This window comes from Notamacropus eugenii, chromosome 1, assembly GCF_028372415.1.
Source record: "Notamacropus eugenii isolate mMacEug1 chromosome 1, mMacEug1.pri_v2, whole genome shotgun sequence".
NCBI classification, from domain to species: domain Eukaryota; kingdom Metazoa; phylum Chordata; class Mammalia; order Diprotodontia; family Macropodidae; genus Notamacropus; species Notamacropus eugenii.
The window spans coordinates 92,273,295-92,300,975 of NC_092872.1; the positions used below are offsets into that span (position 1 = coordinate 92,273,295).

The 27,681-nt window shown below is 40.7% G+C and overlaps 2 long non-coding RNA genes across 4 annotated transcripts in view; one reads left to right on the top strand and one right to left on the bottom strand.

The window, feature by feature from the left end:
- Positions 1-204: 204 nt before the first annotated feature.
- The window catches only part of LOC140504633 (uncharacterized), a 184,811-nt gene continuing 157,334 nt past the window's right edge, over positions 205-27,681 (top strand). Inside the window, exons 1-2 of one of the 2 annotated variants that reach the window (XR_011967171.1) lie at positions 205-344; positions 13,259-13,382. This is a non-coding gene — a long non-coding RNA (uncharacterized lncRNA). Of the gene's footprint in view, positions 345-598; positions 1,577-13,258; positions 13,383-27,681 lie in introns of those variants that run through there. The other variant, XR_011967170.1, reaches the window with a different exon arrangement.
- LOC140504624 (uncharacterized) lies at positions 14,394-27,272 on the bottom strand. 2 transcript variants are annotated; one of them, XR_011967169.1, is made up of 4 exons: positions 24,904-27,272; positions 21,255-21,357; positions 17,282-17,549; positions 14,394-14,910 (listed from the first exon to the last, which is right to left on the bottom strand). It is a non-coding gene; the product is annotated as an uncharacterized lncRNA (long non-coding RNA). The 2 variants fall into 2 exon arrangements; XR_011967167.1 differs by having other exon boundaries at positions 14,394-14,914.

A 27,681-nucleotide genomic window follows, 5' to 3' on the forward strand; every position in this document is an offset into this window, starting at 1 on the left:
AATGTCATCCCCATTTTACAGATAAACAAACAGAGAGATGGCTTGACTCATTCATGGTCATACAACTAGTTATGTCCTTGGCAGGATTCACATTTACATATCCCCTGACTTCAAGTTTTTCCACTACACCATGTTGCCTATTGGCATGACTCAATATTAAGTACAGATTCCTCACTACATTTGTGTATGGGGTAAAGGGAATTGTTGGAGAAATACAAATAGCCAATGTTTCATGATACTGCCTTAAAATTCTGTTATGTCATAATGGCTTATAGGAAGGTGAATCCCTCTAGCATCATCTCCATGGAAGGAGACCTATAGGACCTCAGTTGGGAAAAGATGAGGTAGGAGCATTTCTTTTCTAATTATGATTTGTGAGATGGAGTGAAAACATAGAAGGGTTCAGTACAAAATTGGGTTTGTAGGCTGGGAGTGGGCAATAGCCTTTGTTTTATAGATTTCCCAAAAATTGTGTCATTGGAATGGTCATAAATCAAACCCTCTTCAAAATTACACAAGGGTCTTTGTCACAAGACACCCACTCCCACCCTAGGGGGTAGGGTAAGGTGGGGAGAATGCTGTGAATCTTTTTATAAAGTAAATAATTAAATCTCAAATTGATCTGATTTGTGAATTTGGATTTTCACATACAAGCCACTTGGGGTAATGAAAGGAGAACCTGCTTCAGAGTCAGAAAAACCTGAATTCAAGTCCTGCCTCTGATACATATGGGCTATGTGGTTACAAGTAAGTAACTCTCTGTGCCCACTGGTCCCTCTGTAATACTATAAGTTGCTAAGCTTCACAGATAGAGCATTTTCTCGTGGAGAGTTTGCTATACTTAGGAAGTCACAGATCTGGTCCAAAACCTCTGTGGTGTCCAGCATGACAAGGACATAAGCTGTTGTGGTTATGATTTAGTATTTCCATATATGCCACACATTCTCTCTAATTCTTTGAAAGTTTACAGTACAAAATCTACTTCATACAGCATAGTACAGAAAAAAAGATGATTGACTCTGGTGTCAAAAGTACTGGGTTCAAATCCCAGATCTTATATTTAACTTGCTTTTATGACTTTGAACAAGTCCTTCCTAACCTCAGTTTCCTTATCTGTAAAATGAAGGGACTGGACTAGATGGTCTATCTCATCTATTCTCTCTCTCTTTTGTCCTTCCTTCCTTTCTTCTTTCCTTTCTATTAACATTTATTAAGCCCCTATGTATACCAGGCTAAGCTCTAAGAATACCAAAGAGGTGAAGAAGAGTTCCTGTTCTCAAGGAGCTCATAATCCAATGGGAGAGACAACAATCAAGAAATATATACAACCAAGCTCCACACAGGATAAAGAAGAAAAGAAATTTTAAGGCACCAGAATTAAAAGGAACTGGGAAAGGCTTCCTACACATGATGGTATTTTAGTTGGGACTTAAAGGAAGCTGAGAGACTGGTAGGTGGATATGAAAAGGAAGAATATTCCCAACATGGGAGACAGCCCATGGAAATGCCCAGAACCAAGAGATGGAATGCAGTGCCGCTGGATCAAAGAATACATGAAGGATATAAGATAGAAAAGGTAAGAGACAGCTAGGTGATGAAAGACTTTGAATGCCAAATAGAGGATTTTGTATTTATTCCTGGAGGTGACAGGGAGCCACAAGAGTTTGTTGTGGCACTTTAGGAAAATTGCTTTGGTGACCAAATGTCAGTTGGATTGGAATGGGGAGAGACTTAAGGCAGGAAGACTCTTCAGCAGGCTATTGCAATAGAACAGGAATGAGATGATGAGGTCCTGCACCATAGTGATGAAGGTGTCAGAGGAGAGAAAGAGGAATATTTAAGAGAAGCTGCGTATGAAATCAGCAGGCTTTGGCCACAGATTGGATATGAAGGGTGAGAGATATAGAAGAGTTGAGGATGACACTATAATGGTAATTTAAGGTTAATGGGAGGGGGGGAAGAGTTAAAACTCTTCACTGCTCATTAGTAGGCCTCAATATTTTTTATTAATTTCTACTGAGAGACTGGGTCAGAGGGTTATGCCCTCCAGCTCTGAAAAGTGTATAAATACTCTGAGGTGAGGTTTTGTTTTGGGGCTTATTCATTGGAAGTGTTTGTTTGGCCAGATGAGACTCTGGGCAGCCGCTAAGAAAACCCCAAGCTTTGAAAACCCAGATGTTGGTGCTTCTCTCTCTGGTAACTATGTATGTATGGTTAGACAGTTGGATCTGTCTGCTGATCTGTAATGTATGGTCAGATAGTTGGAAGCCCTGTCTGTTGGTTCTTATTTCTCTGTATTTTTCCTGAAGTTCAGGGTGCTGACTTTTCCCCCTGAACTAAGTGAGTGATATATGTGCTTGACTGAAGTGGTTGTTGCTCTCTCAAAAGTTGCTTTCCTTTTAAAAAAGCAGATCTAAGAACCTATACAGCAGGCCCTCCTGTGCATGCTGGGGTCCTTGCTGTTACAGACAACTAGGTTGGGAGGATGCCATTACCCACTCCAGTAACAGAGAAATTAGGAGAAGGGGAGGGTGTAGGGAGAATGATGATGAGTTTAAGATATCTACTGGACTTAGTTCAAGATGTGTGAAAATTGGAAATGAGAGAGCTGTCATCCATCACTCATCTATTTATCTATAAATCCATATCTCCATCTCTACCTAAAAATATTATTTATGTATATGTGTGTATGTATCTCCACTCTCTCCTGAGTTTCAATCTATATATAAAACAGAATGTGCCAGAGATATCTCCAGCTCAGCATGTCCAAAACTGAACTCCCCATATCCAATTAGTTTCTAAATCCTGCTGTTTTTATCTCTACAGCATTTCAGACATCCACCCTCTTCTCTCTACTGACACAGTTACCACTTTGGTTTGGACCCTTATTATCTCTGTCTTAGATTGTTGAAAGATTCTTTAACTTGGTTTCTTTGTTTCAAGCCACTCCTAGCTCCAGTCCATCCTAAACTTGCGGCCAAAGTGGTTTTCCTAAAGGAAAAATTTGTTCATATGACTCACCTCTTCAGCTAACTCCAGGAGTTCCCCAAACTTCTCTGTTTAGCTGTTAAAGCCTTCCACAACCTGACCCAACTTATCTTTCCAGCCTTACTGTCCTTTACTCCCTCTTTTGCTCTCTGTGGTCCAGCCAAACTGGTGTTCTCTCCATTCTTTACACATATCACTTCATCCCCTGTCTGAGTCTTTATATTGGTTATTTCTCATGCATTTCCAATTGTTTAATTCCCAATGCATTCCCATTCCCTCTTCACATCTACCTCACAGAATCCCTCTCTTCCTTCAAGACAAAGTTCAAGCTCTACCTTCTATATGAATTATTTTGTGATCAACCCAGGTACTAGTGTCTTCCTTCCCAAACTACCTTGTAGTTAACTGCTTTGTATTTAAATGTATTTATCCTCTGTGTATATTTAGATCTGTCCTTCTCTCCCCAATTAGAATGTAAACTCCTGAAGAGTAGGGATTGTTTTATTCATTGTATTTGTGTTTTCAGAGCCTAGCATAGTTCCTGCCTCATAGAAGACACCATAGAATTGCTTGCTGATTGATTTGATGACTTCTGAGGTCTCTTCCAGCTCTGGATATAAGATCCTATACTAAAACATCCCTGAGAAATTATTTAATCTCTGAGGAGTCAAAAAAACTTCAGATAGTTTCTTGAGCTAGAGCATACCAGTGACCATTATACATTATAGGAAGGCTGCAGAAATAATATGTTCTTGTTTGCTAGGATATATTTTATAGTATGGGGTTTACTTGACAGGGGGCATGCCTGTTTTCCTGGTGTGTTTAGGCTCTGAGTTGTAGTAGTATCCTTGTAAAGAAGAAGTTTTCCTCTAAAATTCAATCTAGTAAATAAGTTAAAAAAATTTGTTAAGTGCTTGCTTTAACTAAAATACAGTGGTCAACAATGAGGGAGGCACAAAGTTTAAAGAAATGATCCCTACCTTCACCGATCTCATAATATAGTATGGGGATGAAATATATGTAGATAATTATAATGTCCTTATTGTGTATCATCATGTATGAGAAAGGTACAAAACAAAGGACCATGTGAAAGTTTAAGAGAGAAACATAGCTCGAACTGGGAGGAACTCTGAGACCATCTAGTGTGAGTCCCTCATTTTATGTAAGGAAACCAAGGGGCTGGAGCAGGGTGGGGTGGGGGCAGGGGGAGTGGTGGGTTAAGTAACTTGTCCAAGGCCAAAAAGAAAATTGAGTGGCAGCAACATGATTTGAATCCAGATCCTTGGGCTGCAAATCCAGTGCTCTTTCCACTATCTCTAGAAAGTCATTGCCAACCAAGGGGGAATGGGGGAGAGAAGAGGGAAAGTTTATTTAGAGAAGAGGCATTATTTGAGCTGAGCTTTGAAGGAGAAGTAGAATTCAGCAACCACAGAAGGGAATGGATGACATTCCTCATATGAGGACATGTGAGTAGGAGCAGAGAGATGGTAAAGCTCAGGCTGAGTGAGGAATTATTGAATTTAGAACTAGAGATTATTTAGTCCAACCCTCTTACTCACTGATGAGGAGGCTGATGCCTAGAGAGGTTGCTTGCTGTTTGTTTTTCATTCTTGAAGAGGACCATGACATCAGGGAAGTGATGCCATGACTTACAAGTAACTGGATTTAAGTGAGGGAGGGCTGTGCAAAGTCACCAGCCTCACTTTCTCCTTCTGAGCCACCTGGGGCCAGTGGTCAGATATAGATCAGGATGCCTGGAGATGACTGAATAGAATCATAGATTTAGGGGTGGAAGAGACCTTTAGAGGTCACCTAACCCAAGCCCCTCCTTTTACAGATGAAGAAACTGAGAATTAAGTGACAGAGCTGGGATTTGAACTTAGATTCTCCAATTTCTTCCATATCTGGGAGCTGCACCATGACTCCATTTGGATGGAGCTGACAATGATGAGATAAAGCTAGAAAGGCAGGGTGGTACCTGGCTATGGAGGGCCTTAGATGTCAGGCCAAAGAGTTTGAAGCTTCCTGAGATGTTTGTGCAAAGGAGCAACGTGACCAATGAATTCTTTGCCCCTAGAATTCAGAATGAAGTAGTAAGGCTTATCCCTATCCCAAGAGTACTACAGATCAGTGCTTTCCAACTTTTTTTTTTTCAATCTGTGACAGTGGCCAGGAGACTCATTTTTCTGTCTACTACTTTTCCATTCTGGGAAGAAGGGGGAATGGAAGGGAGGAAGCATTTATATAGCATTCTCTGTATGCAAAGCATTGTGCTGAGTACTTTTACAAATATTATTTCATTGGATTCTTACAACTCAGGGAGGTAGGCACTATTTTTATCCCTATTTTACAGTTGAAGAAACTGAGGCAAACAGTGTTAAGAGACCAGCTCAGCATCACGCAGTTAGCAAGTATCTGAGATTGGATTTGCAAGCAGGTCTTTCTAATTTCAGACCCAGGGCTCCATTCACTGTACCACCAGAAAGTCAATATTTTGCTCAGAAAATAAATATTCTCTATCTCTCTTTCTCTGAGTATGTATATGTGTGTGTATATGCACACATGTATACACATCGATATGCACAAATATATAACTATATGCATATAGAAATACCTATAAATACATACATACATACATATATATATGTATGTATGTATGTATGTATGTATGTATGTATATGTGTATAGTACAGGCCACAAGAGAAAAGTGGTCCATTTGCAACTTGGCACCGCAGACTTCTCATTGTGTTTGTCCTTTGTTGCCGAAGAAGACCATGCCATCAGAGAAGTGATGACATGACTTGCCCTTCACTTTGTTTTGAGTGAGAGAGGGCTATCTATACAAGGTCACCAGCCTCACACTTTCTCCTCCTGAGCCATCTGAATCCAGTGACCAGCTATTCTTCAGGATGACTGGAGATGACCCAGTATAGGCCACAAGAGAAAAGTGGTCAGTGTGCAGCTTGGCACCCCAATCTTCTCATAGGTTCATACTGGAAGAAATGTTAGGACCTGTTCACAAGAAGTTGAAACATTAACTCACTTTGAAGGAGTATCTTAAGTGGAAGTTACCAATACCTGTAATGAGCATAATAACTGAAACAATGAAACTCATTAGAAAGGTACTCATTAGACAGATTGGCTTTGAATTTAAAAGAGAGTGAAAGCAGATCCTAGTACCAGCCTTGGGCATGGATTTGTTTTCCCTACTTGTCTGAAGCTAGAGCCAACAAGTCTAAAGTGAATTTCTTCAAATGTGTCTATGTATATAGGTCAGGATACACCTAGCACCCCAACCCTCGGGCCTCCTCCCTCCTTTCTCCACTATACCTGCTACTGTCTCCACCCTCCAAAAACTCATAAAGGGAAAGGGAAAAAATCTCAGGGTACCGCAGCACACTACCTTATAACACAGTGCTGTGACATGTTGATGGGGAAACAGTGACCCAGAGTTCAATCTAGAGAATAGACAGCAAAATTCAGAGACTCCTCTTCTCGGATTCCCCACTCTCTGAATTTCACATCCCTCTTGACCTCTTGGCAATGTTCTAAACTCTCCGGTCATGACCCTGCATCTCTTATCTCTATCTCTTTTTTATCACCTTTCCTGACTTCATCTCCTCACCCTCTAGATATGGGTATTCCCCAAGACTGTTCTTTTTTCCCATGATTTCAGCCATCACCTCCCTAATAACACCAAATCCATACTTCTGGCCTGGACCTCTTTCTGTCTGCAGATGCAAATGCATGTGGAACATTTCCACTTTTGATATCCCGTCATAATCTCAAATATAACCTGTCCCAAACAGATTTATCAATTCAAACCCCCAGCCTGCCTCCCCTATCAAAAAATTAAAATAAAAATCCAGAGTTGTCCTCCAACAAGATCATCACACCCTCCCTCTCCACCACCCCTAAAATAGCCCAAGGCTTTGATTTCTATGTGTCCCTTGGGGAGGCGAGGATATTCCAGAGGGCAAGTCGCTAAGTAAACAGGCAGCAGGCCCTGTCTGCCCCCTTTAGACTACATTCCAAAGTCTAAAACCCGCTTGCTCTTTTGGGAACTCTTGGAAGTTATAAATAGACTTAAAGGATGGCTTTCTTCCTGAGTCCTTAGTTGAGGCCCAGGATGCTTTCTAAGGTTTGTGGCATTAGGGCTTTGTAGGATTTTTTTGGTCTTGCTCTAGCTTCTAAAAGGATACAAACCAAGGTATCCCATGGAAACTTGTAAAAAGGACTCTGTTCATCCCAGTCCTGTCTCTCTATACCATCCATCATGGGTTGACTTGATTTTGGGTTCCCCGCAGAGACTTGGGGGATGTAAATGTAGAAATAACCACTAAGGCCTCTGAGGCACCTGCCAGGGTCTTTTAGTGTGCAATGTGAGCTTGGTCCCTGGGCAGGCCTGCAGTAGGACAGCTGGCACTTGGTTAAAATGTCAGGAGTTTATTCTTGAAGCAGGGGTGTTGCTTCCAGAGGCAATCAGCCAGCCAGGTTGGCAGGGATCAATTCTTCTCCCTGCTGTCCCTGGACATTTGTCACATTAGAAGCTTACCATCTCTTAATTAGATGCCACAGAGAAACCATGGAATGTGATCCCAGGGCCAAGATTCTCTTCTAATGAGAATTTGGACTCTTTTCAGATGATTCCTTCTTCCTGGGAATAGATAATCGGAGGAGTTCAAGAATATAGCAGGGATTACAAGCCCCTGGAGCTCCATAGCTCACTTACTTCAGTCTCTTATAAAATATTATCTTGTGGAAATATGTTTAAAATGATTGTTTATGTATAGCCTATATCCGATTGCATTCCATCTTAGGGAGGCGGGGTGGATTTAGAACTCAAAATCTAATAAAAGTGAGTGTTGAAAACTAAAAAATAAGTTAATGAATGGAGAAAATACTATCTTCCTGGTCTGAATGGGGTATAGTTCTATTTGGAAGCAGAAGAAGGAAAACAGTGATACCAAACAGCGTTTCTCAATTTTGTTGTTTCAAAGATTATTTCACTGGGGTCGAACAGTCTCAGGCTATCTCACTTTATACTTCAATAATAAACCTTCCCCAAATGAAGTAGAAAATTGGCACTATTTTAGAGGACATTCTAATGAATAAGAGGCAGGAAATGGTTCAGATGATAGAACACTGGACTTGGAGTCTGGAAGATCTCAGTTCAAATCCAGTCTCAGACACAAACTGGCTGTCCTACCCTGGTTAAGGCTCTTAAGTGCTGCCTGCCTCAATTCCTTCATCTGTAAAATGGGGACAAAAATAGCACCTATCTTCCAGCATTGTTGTGGGGATCAAATAAGGTATTTGTAAACTGATTTGCAAACCTTAAAGCATTATTTAAATATAGGCTGCTATTGTAAGATCAGGCTATGAATTTGTGACATCATACCATGCTAGAAACCCACTGGAGCAGAAGTCAAGAAATCTGGTTCTTGTCCTAACTCTGTCACTAATTCCCTGTGTAAGTCACTCAAATTTCTTTAGGTCTTATTTTCCTCATCTTTAAAATAAAATAAAATGAGGAAGTTGGACGAGAAATTTCTAAGTTGTTAAAAAAAAAAGTTGTTTTTTACCAGTAGAGTATAAATGCCTTCAGAGTAAGAACTTTTGTTTTTGTCATTACATTCCCAGCACTTGGCTTTGTGCATTGAAAATAATTTATAACAGTGATAGTGATGGTGATGGTGATGGTGGTGGTGGTGGTGATGGTGATGATGATGACAAGCGATCTTTATATCAGGTTTTAAACTTTTCGAAGCACTGTATGTCATATCACATCGGAATCTCCCAACAGGCATGGATGTAGAGGAAAAACTTTTTTTTTTTAAAGTAGACTCACATAAATAAATCTACATTGAATCAAATTCAACAAAATTATCCGAGGTAGAATTGCACATTGGAGGCCCGAAGAAGTGGATTCCAGTCCCATCCCCTACACTTACTTGCCTAATCTCTCCCTGCTCTAAGCAACTCTCTAAATTGCAGAGAAGGCGCTATCTGTATTGGTAGATAAAGTGTCCTCATCAGAGAGTTCTCTTTGCCAATGAAGTCACAGGTCAGGTTGCTGTTATTACCTGTCTCTGAACTGAATTAACTCTAAGATTCCGTATGTGCTATATGCACTTAAAAAAACCCAGGGTAGATTCCTATTTGAGATAATAGAAGTACTAAGCTCTGGTTGTCCTTTTAGAGTTAAAGTGTCTATTTTCTGGAGGGAGAAGACCTCCTCTCCACTGCTTCCCGCACAAACAATCCCTCCCAGTAGCTCCACCAACTATGATAATCTATTCTAATCATCTTTCCGGTGCTCCTGGAGCCAATACTCCTGGGGGTCTCAAAGAAGGATGTAAGTGGCATTTTCTTCTTCATTAAAGTGCAAAGCTCTTGAGTCAAAAAAAGATGACAGTCTTTGTACTGAAGAGACTAGAGGAGATTCTTGGCCTCCACCTGCTCCAGGTGATTGGTGAGAATCTAGAAGGAGAGCTATTTATCCTCATCCCACCTTGTATTTATAGCTATTTCTGTCTTTTTAAATCTCTCCAGCCTTCTAAAAATAGGATACATAATTTTTTTGGTTCTCAAACTGTATGTCAAATTGATATTATTTTTACTGGGAAGATATGTATTCTCTTAAAACTGACTTGGTACTGAAGCTGCTGGGTCCTCAATATGCTTATGCATATTCAAAAGTGAATCCAGTATGTCATATGATAAGATCCTTTAAATAGGCTTCATATTACACCATTACTGTATGGCATGGTATATGGAAAAGAATGAGTGGGAAATATGGAGGGGGAAGGACAGCATTCACATCAGTGAGGGTTGACCGGGGAGACTCAGATCCTAAATCATTTCTAAGCCACATGTCCCCCACTCTCTTCATCTGCTGAAGGATGGGCTTGGTCATTTGCAAGTGATGGAGGTTTAAATTTTGCCAAGGCTCCCACTTAGCCCAGGAGCTGGTTAACATAAATCTATATTTATGAGGGCTGAATGAAAAGGAACATAATAAAATATCCTTTCAACTATATACTCTCTACCCCTATCTGCACCCCAGAGATGAGCTCTCAGACTAGAGTTTGATCATAAAGAACACAGATTTGTATGACTTGGCTTCCCCAAAGAACACGGAGGTCACAATCCCTATTGTACATTTTAGAAGGACTGGGGAGGGAAGTGTTGAAAGGCAAAGTGAAATTGCATGCCTGTAAGATCCGGCTGCAGTTCGGCTAAAACGCTTCTAAACTTATGCATTGTGTTATGCTATTAAGCAGACAGAAGAAAGCAGGAGGAAGAAAATGGCAGTATTTCAATAATATATGCATGCATTCAAGTGCCTATAAAACAGCAAAAGACTAGAACTGGCTAAAGTCGAGACTAACAAAACAACTCGCTAAGAGACAAAATGATTCAGGGAAAGAGATATAAATTCTGATTATTAGTCAATAAAGTTAATGTTAGCCAAGGGTCTGATAACTGCCATCAGGTTGATTACAATAAGGTGTGGGGAAGTCCAGGAGTGGGAGTGGGGCTGTACTTCAGGGAGGCTGTCTTCCTACAACAATCTGTCCATGGGCTAATGTTAATCCATGATGTCAACACTACGACATGGGATCACCAAACCTGGAAACATATTTCTGTAGCTGTTGGTGAGTGTGCCCCTCCTCTCTACTCCTGGGCCCTTGTACACATTTTAAATTGGGATTCTGACTCATATCAGCGAGCATGTGGGATCCTGACTGCCTCAATTCAATATACATTTATTAATCACCTCCTATGTGCAAAGTACCACCATGTTAGGTGTTGGGAATAAACATACAAAATGACAGTTCTGACCCTGATGAAATTTACTCTACTAGAAGAGGTACATGGTGTAAACAAGTAAGTGCAATGCAAAATAAAATGTGATATAGGGAAAGGAGAGATTCAAACAGTGCTCTAAGAAAATTTTAATCAGAAGAGATTAACTGCAAGGAATTAAAGAGGTTCATGGAAAAAGAAGCAACTGAGATAGTCCTTGAAGGAGGCAAAGGATTTCAATAGGCAAAAATGAGAATGGAGTGTGGTCCAAACATAGAGAATGACTTGTGCAAATCCACCAATTTGCAAGAGCATCGGAAAAACATATTAGAAAATATCCACCTCCAGAGAAAGAACTGATAAATAGAAGTATGTGTAGTATGTTTTTATACATATATATGTATGTATACACACATTTATGTATGTATATACATGTATGTATATACATATGTGTTTAATTGTCACCTTATCTAAGCTCGAGTGGGGAGGGAGGGAGAAAAAAATAAAAGTGCTCAGTAGAAAACAAAAGAAAATTTAGAAGCTCAGAAAATCAGGGTAGCTTTGAAAACAACGTATAGTATTCATTACATAGTTTCAAAAAAAAGTAAACATTCTGAAAAGGAAATTCATGGTTTTATATTGAATCCTTTCCTTATTTTGTACATGGAAATGTTCTTTTTTTTTTGTCTTTCTGTATTTAAATTCAAAATGCATAAAAAAATTTTTTAAAAGAAAATAATAGTTTAAGAACAATGTCCAGAGCATGATAATGGGTGAAACCATTTAAGAGGCTATTATACTTCAATTCAAGTTCACACAAGAGGGGAAGGAGGAGTTAAAATAAAGTCATGGCAATGATGAAAAGGGGAGGAGGATACAATTATGAATTAGACTATAGGGGTAAATTGAACAAGACTTGGGAACTGATTGACTATAGGGGGTGAGAAAGAACACAAAGAGTTATAAATGGCTTTGAGGCTTCAGGTGACAGGAAAATGGGGATGCCATCATGAGAAATAGAAAATCTCAGAGGAAGGGTATGTTTAGAGGGGGACATAATGAATTGAGCAGCATATCATGATGGACAGGGGCTTAAAATCACAGATGTGAGTTCAGATACAGCCTCAAACTAGTTGTGTGACGATGGGCAAGTCACTTAACCTTTCTTGGTTTCCATTTCGTTATCTGTAAAATGAGAGGAAGAACTCAGTGATCACTAGGGTCCTTTTCAGTACCCAAATCTATGATCTCATGTTAAGTTTGAGAACATCCAGACAGAAGAGTCCAGCGGGAAGCTAGATTTTTAGGGCTAGAGCTCAAGAGAAAGATCTGCCTGAACATAAAGATGAGAGTCCTCTGAACAGAGGAGAAGATTGCAATCATGGCAATGAATGAAATCTCCAATCAAAAGGATAGTAAGAGAATAGGGCCAAGGTCAAAGTCTGGGTGACACCCACACCCAAGGAGAAAAATGAACTAGTAAAGTATGCCAAGAAGGAGCAGTCCTACTGGTAAGCAGAGAACCAGCAGTGTCAGGGAAGGAGAGAGTAACAAGAAGGGGTGGGTAGGATGAATATATCAAATGCTACAGAGCTATTAGAGAGGATGAGTACTGAGTAAAGACCATTGGACTAGTCAACTGTAAGGTCATTGGTGACCATAGAATAACTTTAGTAGAGTGGCAGGGATAGAAGCCAGATTTAAAGGGTTGTGTGTGAATAGAGGCGATTGACCTGTAGGCTGCTCTATATAAAAATTTTGTAGTGAAGGGCTGATACAGGAGATGTCTGATACTCCAATCAATATGTGATCTTGCTGACCTAAGTATTCCCTCCAGCTATCAAGATCACAACCCATACTTACCTTCCCGTCCTGCGAGACCCTCATCCAGGATCCCTCACAGGTTCACTCCAGAAGGGTCCACTCAATGAGCCGTGTGCCTTCCTCAAGTTCTCTCATTGCAAGGATACCAAGGAAACTTCATTCAGGCTGTCCTTTGTCATCACCTTCAGTCCAAAATTTCTTTTGATCACGTATTTGGTAACAACCTTTATAATACCTCTCCTTTGTGATTCCCTGTTTATAGTGTTGCAATCTGCTCCTTCCCATCGGAGCCTCTGTGCTGTCCCTCTGATTTTTCTCAGTTTCAGTTATTTGGAGACTATAGTGGTTCACGACATGCAGTCTTATAACATCACCAGAATAAAAATGGTATTCCAAAGGTGGACTTTTTTATTTTCAGGGAAAAGCTTGAGCTCATTAAATGAACTTGCAGTCTTTGATGAGCAATCCATCTTGTTCTACTCTGTTCCATTCTGGGCCTAGCTTATTGTCCATTTGCAGTGTGTGAGTGTGTGTGTGTGTGTGTGTGTGTGTGTTTGTGTGTGTGTGCGCGCGCGTGTGTGTGTGTATGGCTAGTTAGGCCAAATTCTTATGAGTAATTATGTATCTCATTTAGGAGACTCTGCTGTTTTCTGGGGCTTCATACAATTAACACAATGTCATCCATAAACGAACATCAATAGGAAATCCCTCTTCAGCTTGGACTCTGAGCTGGATCATGATAATGGGGAACACCTTTGGTGAGCATATTGTATCTTTTTGTTTTATGACTCATTTGAGATAAATAATCCTCACTGATATTAAGGGATGTATGGCAGGGTCAAGGAAAGTGTTTTACTCTTTAGACCAAAATAGACACAAACATTTGAGAGACAGGGGGAAAAAGAGTTAGTGGAGAGGTAGAGACTGAAAATGGTGAAAGGACAAATAAGATGCAGCAAGATCTCAGAGAAGATGGGAGGGTACAGGGATCAGGGCACAGGTGGGGAGAGCTTAGTCTTAATTAGGAAAGTCAACTCATTCTCTAAAGCCAGAAGGAAGGGGAGCTCACATAGAGACATAAAGCAATTTCAAAGTAAATCAGAGGAGAGAGGACGGAGTTCAAGTGTTCAAGTTGGATACCCTCGATCTCGGTAAAGTAGTAAATGAGAGTGGTATGGGATCTGAGTTAGGGGCTTGAAGAGAGGAAAAGTTTTGAGATAACTGCTGAGAGAATCAAGTGAAGTTGAATATAAAAGGATTTCTCTGCAATAGCTGGGACCCAATGGAGTTTCCATACAATGACTTTTCAGTGCGCCCAAAGAATACATTTTTTTACTTTCTCTAGCAGTAAGTGGTGGTTTTTTACTATAAATAGCATAGACAAATGGTGGAGATGACCCATGCTTGGGAATTAGCAGCACTAAAAGAGGGCAAGGGATGAAAAAAATGGAGGGTTTGTTAAAATGGCTGATGATGGAGTCAAAAGGTATAAACAGGAAGGTTGGGGGAGTGGAGAATGCAGAGAAAAGAAGCCCAAACAGAGGTGTCTGGGAAAACAAGGAGGAACGAGGTGTAGCACACTCCACCTCCCCCTGGCAGGCTGTGTCCCCAAAGATCAGCTGCTGCTTCTTCTCCTCAGGGTTCTAGGAGTAACCACCTTGAGGGCTTCAGGATGTTTTTTTTTTCTAATATTATAACCCACAAATCCCAACTAATGCACTTCACCCCAGCGATTGTCAGTTGATACCAATTAGACTGACAGACTTAGATTTTAGAAAGAGGTACTTTACTGAAGTGGTATAAGTACGAATAGTTGATACAACCCCCACCCTCCCCCAAAGTCTGTAACACCCTCCAAAATACAAGTTCATACAAAGTCCAGGGGTCTTTGGACTCAATCTTGGAGCACATGTGGCAAAGAGGGGAACTCACAGTTCCTGAAAATTCCTTTGCTATCATCCTCATGAAGTTCTCCTTAAGTATGGAGTAGTTTTCTACTAGGCTCTCTGCAGAGACTCAAAGCTTCCTTTCTTCAGTGTGTCTGGTTTGTTCTTAGCTCCAAGTGTAGACACTGCATGTGCCGTACAGGGAATTCGGCTAGGTTTCTCATGGGAAGTCCAAAACTTTTAAATCATGCAAAGTGCACAAGGTCATCCTCCGGTCAAGGTTCGTGTAGGTGATCATAGCTCATCTTCTCCTCTCTCCTCAAGTGATTCTATCTCAGGGGCTTGGCTGGAATAGCTCTTTCCACTCTGCTGCCAGATACGCTAATGTTTGGATTGTGAACTGCCTTGTTAAAATATAGAAAATAAAGGACATGCCTGAGTCTTCTCAATCAATACAGTCTACCACTTACAGACTATTCAGTTTCATCCAATGGCTTTCAAGGACTTCTCACCCTATCTCATGCCCTATTGATTATCTATCTATATCTATCCATCTCTCTAGAGAGAGGAGGGAGAGGAGGAGGAGGAGGGAGTGGGGGGGAGGGGAGGGAGTGGGGGTGGGGGGGAAGCTATTAACTAGATACTATGTGCTGGGTGCTGTGCTAAGAGTGAGAGAGAATATCCAGAATTAATACAAGGTATTTTCAAAGGACAGAACACTAACAGCTGGAAGGATATTTTAGTTAAGTTTTGGATTATTCCAGATATTCCAAGAGAGAGAGATATGAAAGGAGGATATTCTAGGCACGATCAGCTCAGGCAAAAGAACAGAGATAGAAAATGAAATGTCATATGTTCAGAGCAGAGTCGGCCAGTATGGCTGGACCACAGAGAGGAAGGGCTGTAATATATAAAAAGGCTGGAGAGGTAAGGAAGCAAAGGGCTAGCTCATAAAGAGCTTTCTATGCCAAACAAAGGAGTATATATTTGATCCTGGAGGTAATAATAGGAAACCACTAGAATTTACTGAATAGGCTGAAGGGGGTGATATAGTTAGACCTGTGCTTTAGGAAAATCACTATGGTATAGTGAGTGTGATAGAAAAAGTCCGAGGATAATGGGGCATTCATTTAAAAGATGCAGGTGTTGTGTAGGGCACGGTCCACAGAGAAGAAATGCTACTGACCAGGGTGAGTTGGGGCGGACATGGTTAGAAAAGAGGGAACAAGGAGAGTTAGCAGGGAAAAGGGATATTCACTCTGTAAGAGACAGGGAAGGGGATCAAGAAGTAAGCAGAAAGAATAACAAATAAGCAGAAATTCATTTAATAAATTGGCCCTAAGACTGTGATTAGAATGTTCAGATAGTAGAGTGTGCCTTTGCAGACCTTTCCCAGATGGTTCCTTTGAACTTGACTACAAAAGTGTTATGAAGCTAGAGACCAGCAGTATAGCCACAGAACTGTCAACTTCCCAAAGCTGTTTAGAACATCAGCTAACACTTATGGCTGGTATCAAAATTACCTAGTCAAAATCCCTGCCATCCAGCGGTAACTCATCTCAGAGGCGTCTTCACAGTATTAATTACTATAGTGTTAATTATATTATATACTACAGTACAGTATTAATATTACTGGTTCTACTTCCACTTACTAACTACTCATACAATGGCTCCAAATAGCACACCTTGTGTGCAAAATTTGTTGGTCTAATCTCCAAAGAACTTGTACCTAGAGTGGTATGATTTAGAGGCAGTCAGTCTGGGAGGTGGGCTATAGATAGTTGTGTGTGTGATTGTGTATGTGAATATATATGTATGTATGTATACGTATACACACATTATATATGTATATATACACATACATATACACACATATATACATACACATGCACATTTATATATATATATGCACATATCATTTGAATGAAAAAATGGATGGAGAAATTAAAAATGAGGAGAGGCTTGGCAACAGAGAAGGAACAACGTGCTCTTAATCCTTTTTAAATACCTGAAGTTGATATTTAACTAAAATGAAAAGCCTCAAGAGGGTTTGCCATGGGCTGCTACTGAAGGGTACCTGGGCTTGTGGGTGAATTTGGGGGATGACTCAGGTTACTCAGGTGGGCTCCCTCAGGGCGACTGCTCCAAAAGACAAACTTGATCAGACTGACCTATTCCAATTTGAACCAGAGTGCCAGGCAGAACTCTGTCTGGCCCTTGTCATCCTATCCTGCATGTGGGACTGGGAGTTTGTCCAGTTAAGAGAAACCATCTCATCCCACAGGAATTAAAATAAACTACAGCCATTCAAATCCACCTCCCCAGGGGAGAGAAAGACACAAACTCTGCCACATTTGGGTTTAGCACGATCCTTATTTGTCTGGAAAGCAAACAATGAGTGGAGGGTGGGGATTTGATGTGCCTGGGGGAAGGTGTGTTTGTTTATTATTCCTGATTCAAAAGACCATCCGTGGTGTCTCTTAAGAGATTATATTCAAGATATGAGAGAGAGACAGAGAGACAGAGAGACAGAGAGAGACAGAGACAGAGAGACAGACAGAGAGAGAGACAGACAGAGAGAGAGACAGACAGAGACAGACAGACAGACAGAGAGAGCTGTCATCTCCTGCCATTCAATAGCAATCCACCTCATGCATGGTTAAAAGTTAGTAACAAAATACTAAAAATTGTTACAACAACTGAGATTTCCACTGGAAAGTTAAACAGCAAACCACACAAGTGTTGAAATACAAGGTAGTTTGTTTACCCACATTCCTTAGTTCTTCTCAGTGATGGGGGCTGGTGCCAAACGCGAATAGTGGGTGCTGGGGGATCAGCTCACAAGTTACCCATGTTGGACCTTTGGACATAAATCTTCTTTTCTTTGAAATCATGCTTTGGGTGCTCACTTGTAGCTCTCTCTGGAATAAGCTCTGTAGTGGGATTGCAATCTCTGTATTGAAGATTTTCTTTGAAATACTTTTTTTTAAGTGTTCTCTGGCTTTGCAAATGCATGCTGACTCAGGCACAGGCTGGTGGCTGAATGAGAAACAAATGCTATCATGTTAATATAACATGGTCCAGGTGTATGCTGGAACAAGCTCAAACAGCTCCAGAAAGGTGATTGTTAAATTTTCAGTGTGGACATTTAAGACTCTGGAATTGGCAAATGGGCTATAAATCAGGGCTTGATTGCTGTTTTATTGATTGTCTAGACTTAAGAAAGTGGTGGAGGAAATGTTAATAGCTATTATGTTTTGGGAGAGCTGGTTGTTAAATATTTACCAGTACACACACACACACACACACACACACACACACACACACACTCACTCTCTCTCTCTCTCTCTCTCTCTTCCTCCCTCTCTCTCCCTCCCTCCCTCTCTCTCTCCCTCCTTCTTTCTCTCTCTCTCTCTGTCTCTCTGTCTCTCTGTCTCTCTCTGTCTCTGTCTCTCTCTGTCTCTGTCTCTCTGTCTCTCTCTGTCTCTGTCTCTCTGTCTCTCTCTGTCTCTGTCTCTCTGTCTCTCTCTGTCTCTCTCTCTCTCACAGCAGAGATATAAAAGCATTATTATCTCTCCAGATCTGGGAAGGGCATTATATAAAACCAGTTCAAGGCAAATAAATTAGTGGGGCCCAATTACAGAATCCAGTCCCAAAGAGAAGAGAGGAGCAGGCCAGGTCAGTGAAAGGGAAGGAAAGAAAGAAGGGCACAGCCACTTTCTAAGAAGGTTAGTCATGTGTTGGTGTTAAATCACTGTTATTTTGTGGCCTCATCAAATCAAAACAGATTTATTTGTCGTGCCCTTATTATGTGCCCAACACTGCTAAGCAATGCATGAGAAGAGAGGCATGGTCCCTGAATTCAAGAATCTCACAGACCGGCTGGGGAAACAAGGCTAACACACATGCACCAAAAACAGAACAATGCAACACAGTGTCTCATCAAGGACTACATTGTGCAGTACAAGCCATTAAGTGTTAGCTGAGGTTTGTGCTCTGAATGGATCTCCCTAAAGACCACAAAAAAAAGCCAACCTTGCCTGAAAGGCCAGCCAATGAAACCGAGAGAAAGCCATTCAGGCAGGTTAGTCTGGAGGCTACCAAGTTGAGGTTAATGTTCCAGAAACTGAGGGAAATCACTACAGAAGAGCTAAGCATTTGACTACTGAAGCAGGGATCCTCCTTGGAGTCGGGGGTTCAAATACAACAACAAAATATCCATAAATGCCGCCAAATTATTTTTACTTTCCTTTCATCTTGTTTCCCATTCAAGGGCAAGCCCCCAAGCTTATAAGAACACCCAAGGGCCAGAGTCCGTTTCTCTTCTGGCTGGTGCAGAGGAGCCAGGTGGGTTTGCTGGCACAATAGGATAGCATGTGTGATATATGTGTGAGTGATAGCATAGCTGGCATAACATTGCAGGAAGGACTGAGAGGGGCCTTATCTCTGAGTCTGATATGCGAGGCTTTCTCAGGGTAGGAAGCGCTCTTCCGGAGATTTTTTTTTTGGTCTAGAACCCTGATGTCATTTATAAATATCACTTCCTTTTCCGCGAACTTGTCTCTTGTTCTGTACTCTCCCCCTGCTCCAGAGGTCCAAAGTACTTCAAAGAGTCATAGCTCTAGAGACATAAAGTACCTCACACACAATCTTGTCTGTAAGTTAATAAGCATTTATTAAGAGTTTACTATGTTCTAGGTACTGTGCCAAGTACCGGGGATACACAGAAAGGCAAAAAAAATACCGTTCCCTGCCTTCAAGAAGCTCATGTGCTAATGTGAGACAATATACAAAATAACTATGAACATACAAGGAATATACCATGTAAATGGAAGGTAATTCTAGAGAGATGGGACCAGTAGTGGGAGACTCCTGCAGAAGGTAGGATTTAATCTGAATCTTGGAGGTCAGAGATGAAGAGGGAAAGTGTTCCAGGTGTGGAGGACAGTCAATACAACTGTATATTGTCTAGAAAGGAAGTATCCCATGTGAGAAACAAGTAGGCAAATCTAATCTCCTCATTTTACAGACAGGGAAAGTGAGAGCTGGAGGGGGAGTAAGTAACTTGCCTGAGGTCACCTTGATAGTAAATCTCATAAATGAAACATGAATGAACCCAAGTCTCCTGACTCCTAAGCCCGTGCTCTTTCTGCTATACAGAATCTCTGAAATTGCTGGGAAATCTTTTTCTTACACTAAACTCTAATTTACCTCTCTGTACCTTCCATTCTCTTGTTCTTAATTATCCTTTGGTAGGGACATTTCTTGCCAAGTTCATGTCCAAAATACAACAAATACATCTCCATGATGCCAAGTTATAGTGCTTAGCTTCCAAGGGTTCAGGCCCTGGTGCACCCACCTCCCACATCATGGGTAAGCTATCCTCAGAGCCAGGACCCTGGACAAACACCCTATTGCCTTCTGAGAAAGTCTTGCTCTGATTTTAGTCTAGTTAGTTGGAAGCTTATTTGTATATCCCTTTTTTCTTTAAACTCTTGCCCAATATTTTAGATACTAAAGATTTCCCTGCGAGAATTTTAGGAGATCTGGACTCCTCAGACAGCCCAGACTTGAATGGGAGAGAGAGAACAGGTTCTGCAGAGTTAGACAAAGACCTTCACGTTTCATAACGTCAGTCTGAAAATTACAGAACGTGGGCAAAAGGCAATGTAGACACTCCTCTCTGCAACAGAAGTCTCATTGGAGCATCAAAATTATATTCTGCCAATTAAAATCCACATTTTAAAAACTAGGACTTTACAGCTTAGCAACAAGAAATCTGGAAGAACTCTGGAATTAATTTAAGGAGAAAAAAAAACCAAGAAGGGAATTGTCAGTAAAGTAATAAGGCAACACATCTTTATTATTACCTTTACAGCCAAGGCAGGTAATAAACATTTTCAGTATTAATCACAAGGAGAGAGAAGATGAGGGACCTATCTTGTCTCAGAAGCTGCAGCTTACTAACTTTCTCTTTACTTTGGAAAGAGGCCACTTGCTTAGAAATAGAAGCAAAGGCAAGGAGTGGTGCAACTAACAAACAAAATGAAGAAAGCACATACTAACACAGATCCATCAGCTACTTAGGGCTGGAGACACATTAGTGCTACAGGAGACTTAGGACAAGCTGAGGACCATTGGAGAAGAATCTGGAAGTTGGGTTAACTAAGCATAGAACATTAGAGCCCCAGTTTCTAGGGCCATTTAAATACAACATTACTGCATATGACCTATCTTTACAAAAGCTAAAAATCACCCGCTATACAAACCTCTTCGTTTTTTTTTTTGTTGTTGGGTCGTTTTCAGTCACATCCAACTCTTCATGACCCCGTTTGGAATTTTCTTGGCAAAGATACTGGAGTAGTGTACCATTTTGTTCTCCAAGTCTTTTTATAGAGGAGGAACTAAGGCAGGTAGGGTTAAGTGACTTAACCTAGGATCACACAGCTAGTGCTGAGGGAACATTTGAATTCACAAAGATGAAGCTTCCTGATTCCAAGCCAGTGCTCCCTAAACCTTTTCTTAGACAATTTAAAGGGGTATGACAACAGAGGAGATAAGGTAGTCTGAAATTAGAACCACTTGTGTTACTGCTGTTAGGTTTCTAGATTGGGATGCTACTTAACTTATCTACCCACACACACACACACACACACACACACACACAGCATACACTCCATATAATAATTAGGCTAAATGATGCAGAAGACCATTTATGTACACTTTAAAAAAAAAAAAACATACCTGAAGGTGAAGGGCCATAGGGTGCTAAATGCTTCATGTAACATTAGGTGCAGTTGATGAGTTGGTTGGTTTTGATGAATCTTTTTCCCCCTTTTTAAAAGTTCTTCATGAGGAATGATTTTTTTGGGAGGGGAAGAAATATATTGTAAAAGAAAGGTGATATTAAAAACAAAAAAAATCAATATGAATATTTTAAAAATAAAGGCATTCTTGAAACAGTTTAGATCACCAACACCTTCACACACATACATACCCCCCCCCCACACACACACACACATACACTGCCGCTGTGCCCTCCTCCTTCACAACTTCTCATTTACTTGGAGCAATATTGTAAGCTGTTGAACTTAATGAGCTAGGGCAGGAAGCTGCTAAGAGTCCCAGTCTAATTTTCTCCTTATCATATGGGGCTTATTTGTGCCTTTTCTCAACGTGGCTGTGAATTGCTACTACTGGAGTAACTTTGGATAGAGCACAACCTTTCTGGGTCTTAGTTTCTTCATCAGTGAAATAAAAGCATAAAACCATATGATTTCTAAGGTTCTTTTTAGCTCTGATATTCTCAAATTTCCAAGCTCTCTTCCAGCTTTAAAATGCTACAAATCCTCCTATCATAGCCAAATATAATCAATTCTTCTTCCCATCCTCCCCCCCTCCAGTTTTTATTAAGGAGTAGGATGCTCTGGTTAACTGTGAGTTAGGATATATTACTTTCTGAGGCTACTGATTTTCAGAGAAATTAGAATGCAGTAAGTTCTTTTCAGGATAAATGCATCTCTCTTTGATGATTCAGGAGACACTTCAGAATTCTAAGAGTGTCTCATCATTGCAAAAGGACTTCAAATGCATATGATATAGCAAAATTGTTTATTCAAAGGCTTAAAATATTATCATTATTATTATTTTATAAATATCATCTCCTGCTCTCCAAATTCTTCCCTTTCCCTCATCAGTATGTGTCAGTTTCGTCCACAATGTCAGGTAATGGGGCATAGCATTCAAGGGTTCAGGTCTTTCTGCTCCTACCTCTCAAATACATCTCTGTGAACATCGAATATTCATTCAAAAATATTTCCTAAGACCTATTATGTACAAGAGACTGCGAATGATACAAGAATTTATAAAACACAGTCTCTGCCCTTGAGATGCTTACCATCTCGAGTAAGGGAGACTATCATATCTGTAATGTAAGGGTGTATATGATAGGTATCATATGAGAAGTAAGAGTATATGGGGAAATTTCAGGAAGGAAGAGCTTCCATTTGGTCAGCGATAAGAGAGGAGCCTTCAGGGAGGCTTCAGAGGCAGCTAGGTGTCATAGTGGACAGAGTACTGGACTTGGAGCCTGAGTTTGAATCCTGTTTCTCACACTGACTATCTGTGAGCCTCTGGACAAATCGCTGAACGTCTTTCCATCTCAGTTTCCTCATCTGTAACATGAGGATAAAAATAGGAAGCCTCTCACAGGATAGTTGTGAGGCATAAATGAGATGAAGCAGTTCTGAGCTACTGAAGCATAAAAGTTTCAGGCCACCTTCCATAGGTGAGGTTCTTTGGAAACCTTATTTGTTGTGGTTGATTTGTCGTTTGGTTATACCTGACTCTTCATGACCCCATTTGGGGTTTTCTTGGCATAGATACTGGAGTGGTTTGCCATTTCTGCCTCCAGCTCATTTTAGAAATAAGGAAACTGAGGCAAACAGTTAAGTGACTTGCCCAGGGTCATACAGTTTGTAAGTGTCTGAGGCCACATTTGAATGCAGGTCTTCCTGACTCCAGGCCTGGCACTGCCCAGGCTGGAGTATAGGTCTTGTTCTTCCTCATACTTGGCAATCTAATTTCCCCCTCCATGCTTTTGCAGTCACTGCCTCCTTTGGTTGGACTCACCTGTGTCTTTTAGCATCCTTAATCTCATTCAAGACTCAGCTCAAATGTTACCTTCTACATGAAGGCTTTCCAGATTCATTCTCCCCCATTCAAAAAACATTGTATTTATTTTGTAACTACCTTGTAAATACATGTATATATTCATGTTATCTTCTCTAGTAGAAAACAGGCCTGGTACAATACCTACCTAGCACATAGCAGGTGTTAATAAATGCACTCTGAATGATGGATTGCTGTATAAGGGAGTGGCATGAAATATGTCTGGACCAGTAGGTTTGTCCCTCATGATGTCCCTTACCTGAGAGGCTAGAGTACTATGAAAATAAATTCTGGTTATCTGAATCCCAGATAACTGGAAATTGGGCATACGTGCAGCTGAGGCTAGAGTTTAATCAGTAATTCGGGGCCTTATGTATGTGTATGTGTTCGTCCTTTGTTGCAGGAGAAAACCATGCCATCAGAGAAATGATGACACGCCTTGCACTTGACTTTGTTTTGAGTGAGGGAGGGCTGTGCAGGTCACCAGCCTCACTTCTCCTCCAGAGCCATCTGAACCCAATGACCATTCATCAGGATGAGTGGAGATGATCCAGGATGAGGCAATTGGGGTTAAGTGACTTGCCTAAGGTCACACAGCTAGTGAGTGTCAAGTGTCTGAGGTGAGATTTGAACCCTGGTCCTCCTGACTCCTGCACTGGTGCTCTATCCACTGCACCACCTAGCTGCCCCCTTAGAACTGAGGAGACAAAGACTCATCACAAGAGTCCACACATTAACACATCCTTTCACCAAGATGACAGGGAATCATGGAAACTGCTGAACTCTACCTCTTAACCCTGAACTCTTCCCCACAGTTGTCTAATACACTTGTGTCAAACTCACATAGAAATGACAGCCACTGAACCTTACGCAGGGTCCCTGTAAGCCACTTACTGACTTAGAAAACTACTCACATTGTCTGTGCTTTGTCGGGTTTATTATTTGTTATTATTTTGTTTCATTATTTATCATATTTATTTAATTAAATATTTTCCAATTCTGTTGTAATCTGGTTTGGGCTTTACTTGGCAATGCTGTGGGCCACATGCTTGACACCTCCATTCTAATGGAAAGACCACAAGAGCAGTAACTCAGAAACTAACTTCTACTTCAATTCTGACATCAGACAGGTCACTTCACTTTGTTTGGTCTCAGTGTCCTCATCTATAAAAATCATGCTCTCCACTATCCCTCCTCTCAGCTCTCACTTCATGAGACAGATACCATGACCTTGGCAAATAATTTAAACTAGTCCTCCACGTCCTTGTCCATTAAAGTGAAGGGTGGGAGAGAAAGGGGGAGGCTAATAATTATGAGTAAAATGAACATTGGCTTTGGGAATCAGAAGATCAGAGTTCAAATCCTGTCTCAGTTACTACCTATGTGACCGTGAGTGAGTCATTTATATTCTGTCCTCAGTTTCTTTATGTATAAAAGGAGGGCATTGGACCAAAGGATCGCTAAGGATCTCCTTCAGCTTTAAAATTCTTTCACCATAGAATATCTGTACTTACTGGGTTATTGTGAGGTTCAGTTAATATAATTCAATTCAACTAGATAAGAAAGGATTCAAAGATAACGGAAAAATACTATCTACTATATAAATACAAGTTAAAAGATGATAAATGAACAAGATAGGTTCTACAGATAGGGATAAGAGATATAGAGAAGAGATCTCCTCTGTGTGGAAGGATCAGGGAAGGCTTCATGGATGAAATGGTACCTGAGTTAGTCCTTGAAAGAAGAAGGCTTCAACAGGCAGAGTTGTGAAAGGAGTTCTTCAAGTCTGCTCAAATGTATGGTGGTAGGAAACAGCAGGAGACCACTGGGGGACGGATCATAATCCACTTCCACTGGAAAGCAGAATGCTTAGAGGGGAGTTCATTCTATTAGCAATAAAGAATTGTCAGCTTCAGAATATTAGCTTGGAACTAGATAGTGGAGGACTTGTCTACCACGCTAAGGCATTTATATGTTCTCTTGAAGTAGTTGGGGAGCCAATGAAGGTTTTTGAGCATTAGAAATATGATTTTGGCAGAAATATGAAGATGTGATAGCACTCTGAAAAATGAAAATGTGAAATGGCAGTGCTCTCGTGATGTATCCTCAGTCCTTGGAAGCCCGAACTTGTGTTCTGGTATCTAGGCTCATTTAACTTAATATCAGAGTTCAGTTTTGTATCAGAGGAAGGAGGGGGGAGATGGTGTCTGGAAGGGATGAAAAAGGGAAGGGGTCTCTTAGAAAGATGAATAAAAGGGACTGAGAGCTGGAAGTAGTAGGTCAGGCTAGTTTAAAGCTACCTAAAAATCCAAGAGGCAGTTTTTGTAAGTGGAATCCACATCCCAGGCCAGCTCAGCTAAGGGCATAATCCAAAGGCTATCTGCAAGTAGCAGCTGCTGCTGTCTCTGCATTTCTAGACTTTGGCAAACTGCCCCCTTTCCAACACCTTGCATGCCTGACTTGAGACTTCTGGACTCTGATAGCTCTCCCCCTGCTTTGTAGTTGGCAGAGGCTGCAGAGGAGGAGGGGCAAATGACTTGACCAAACAGGGCGGTAAAAACTATCTTAGATCTTCAGGAAGATTCCTGTCTAGGCTTGCCCTGGAGATGTCTGTGGTGACCAATTGGGGTGTGCTGAAAAAAGGGAAAAAAACGTTGGTGTTTCCTTTTCAATACTGCACTTAGAACTAATTTTCTTCCTCTAAATCGGTGGGTTTTAACAACGTGTATGTGTGTGTGTGTGTGTGTGTGTGTGTGTGTGTGTGTGTGTGTGTGTGTCTAATGGACCCCCTTTGGCAATCTGGTAAAGCCCTTCTTAGAATCATGTTTATTTTCTGCATTCATAATTAAAGGAAATACTAAATTTCAATTAAAGGTTAGTGAAAACAAAGATGTACTTTTTTCCTGTACAAATTTTTGGACCTACTGAAATCTATTCTGGGGTCCCTTGGGGTTGAAGGGTGGTCTGTGGACCCCAGGTTAAGTACTTTTTCCTCTACATGAAAGCTCTTTGTTGTGCCTAAGAGAAAGAAACAGAGAAGAGTAAGCTAAGGTTTCCAAATGTTTCTGCTTAATACAGTGGAGTAACACCCTGTAGGGTGAATTACCTTTGTAAGGAGTCTACTTCTGAGTATGATGGTCCAAGTGAATAAATCTTCATGGTGTTCGGAACTGATTCCATCATCTTCACTGTTTTCAAAGCCCAAAGACCCACTCTCTCAAAGGAAAGGAGAGAGAAGGTAACTAGCAGCCTGTCAGTCTTTTTTAAAAGCCTCCTCTGGAAAATTAGTGCAGTAAAATCGTAAAAGTGACGACACCTAAAAATTCGGAATTGCTTTAGAATGGCAGTCTCATTTTGCTTTGTAGTTCAGTCTACTACTGGTTAAGGTCATCAGGTACCAAGACTATATTTCATGATGGATCCTGTCACAGAAATATAAATTAAGCCATCACTCCAGATAACAAGTTCATTTAATCCCATTTTGCAGAACCAGCTGAGGTTGTTTAGATTTGGGATTAGCAGAGCCCTTTACAATCCACTCGTTTCTTGCCAAATTGTCACTTAGTTCATCTATTTCTTCTTTGAGACTTTTATTTTAAATCAGCTGATGGGTGTGAAAGGTCGGTAGAAGTTTGACCTCTTTCAGTAAATGTAGAAATTTCCCATTGTTCGGATTTTATATGTCCTACATTATATTCTCTTAGGTGTTGGCTGGGTTATCTGCATGAATAAATCACACACACACATACATACACACACATGCACATACACATGCACACAAACATACACAGACACACATGCACACACATCATACACACACATACATGCACACACAGACACACACACAGACACACACACACACCACAGCAGCTCAACTCTGTAAACTAATGTAATTTTTATTCTCAACTTTTCTCTCTAGCAGTTTATAATATAACAGAAGAACTGGGCTTTGCTCAGAAACCTGGCACTAATGGTGTCAGCCTGGGAACAAATTTGTTTATATAAATTAAAAGAAAATATGTTTTGATTATATTTGAGTTCCAGCCACACTAAAGAAATAAATATAAGCATTTCACAACATTCTCCACTCCCTTCCCCATCATCTCTGAGCCACCCCCCCACCCCCATCCTCCTGCCCCCACCACACACACACTCAATTTCTGGCAACATTCCTGAAACTTCTGTCTTTGTTTATAAAACCAAAACCAATGAGATTTTTACAGATTATCTCTTCACAATGTGATCCTGACTCTTGGATGTTTTTACTGTCAGGTTCAAGTTGAAAAATAACTTGCCTCATTTGGAATTCATTTTCTCCCATCTAAGACACACACACACACACACACACACACAACCTTTAAAATTGTGTCTTAAACATAAATTGCACACAATTGCTTACAAATAGCATTGATAATTTTTGTCTCTAAACATGATTCTGAGAAAGAACAGAAAGGTCTCTTCTCTTCTGGTTTCTTAGGCAAACAGCCTACATTTTCATGAC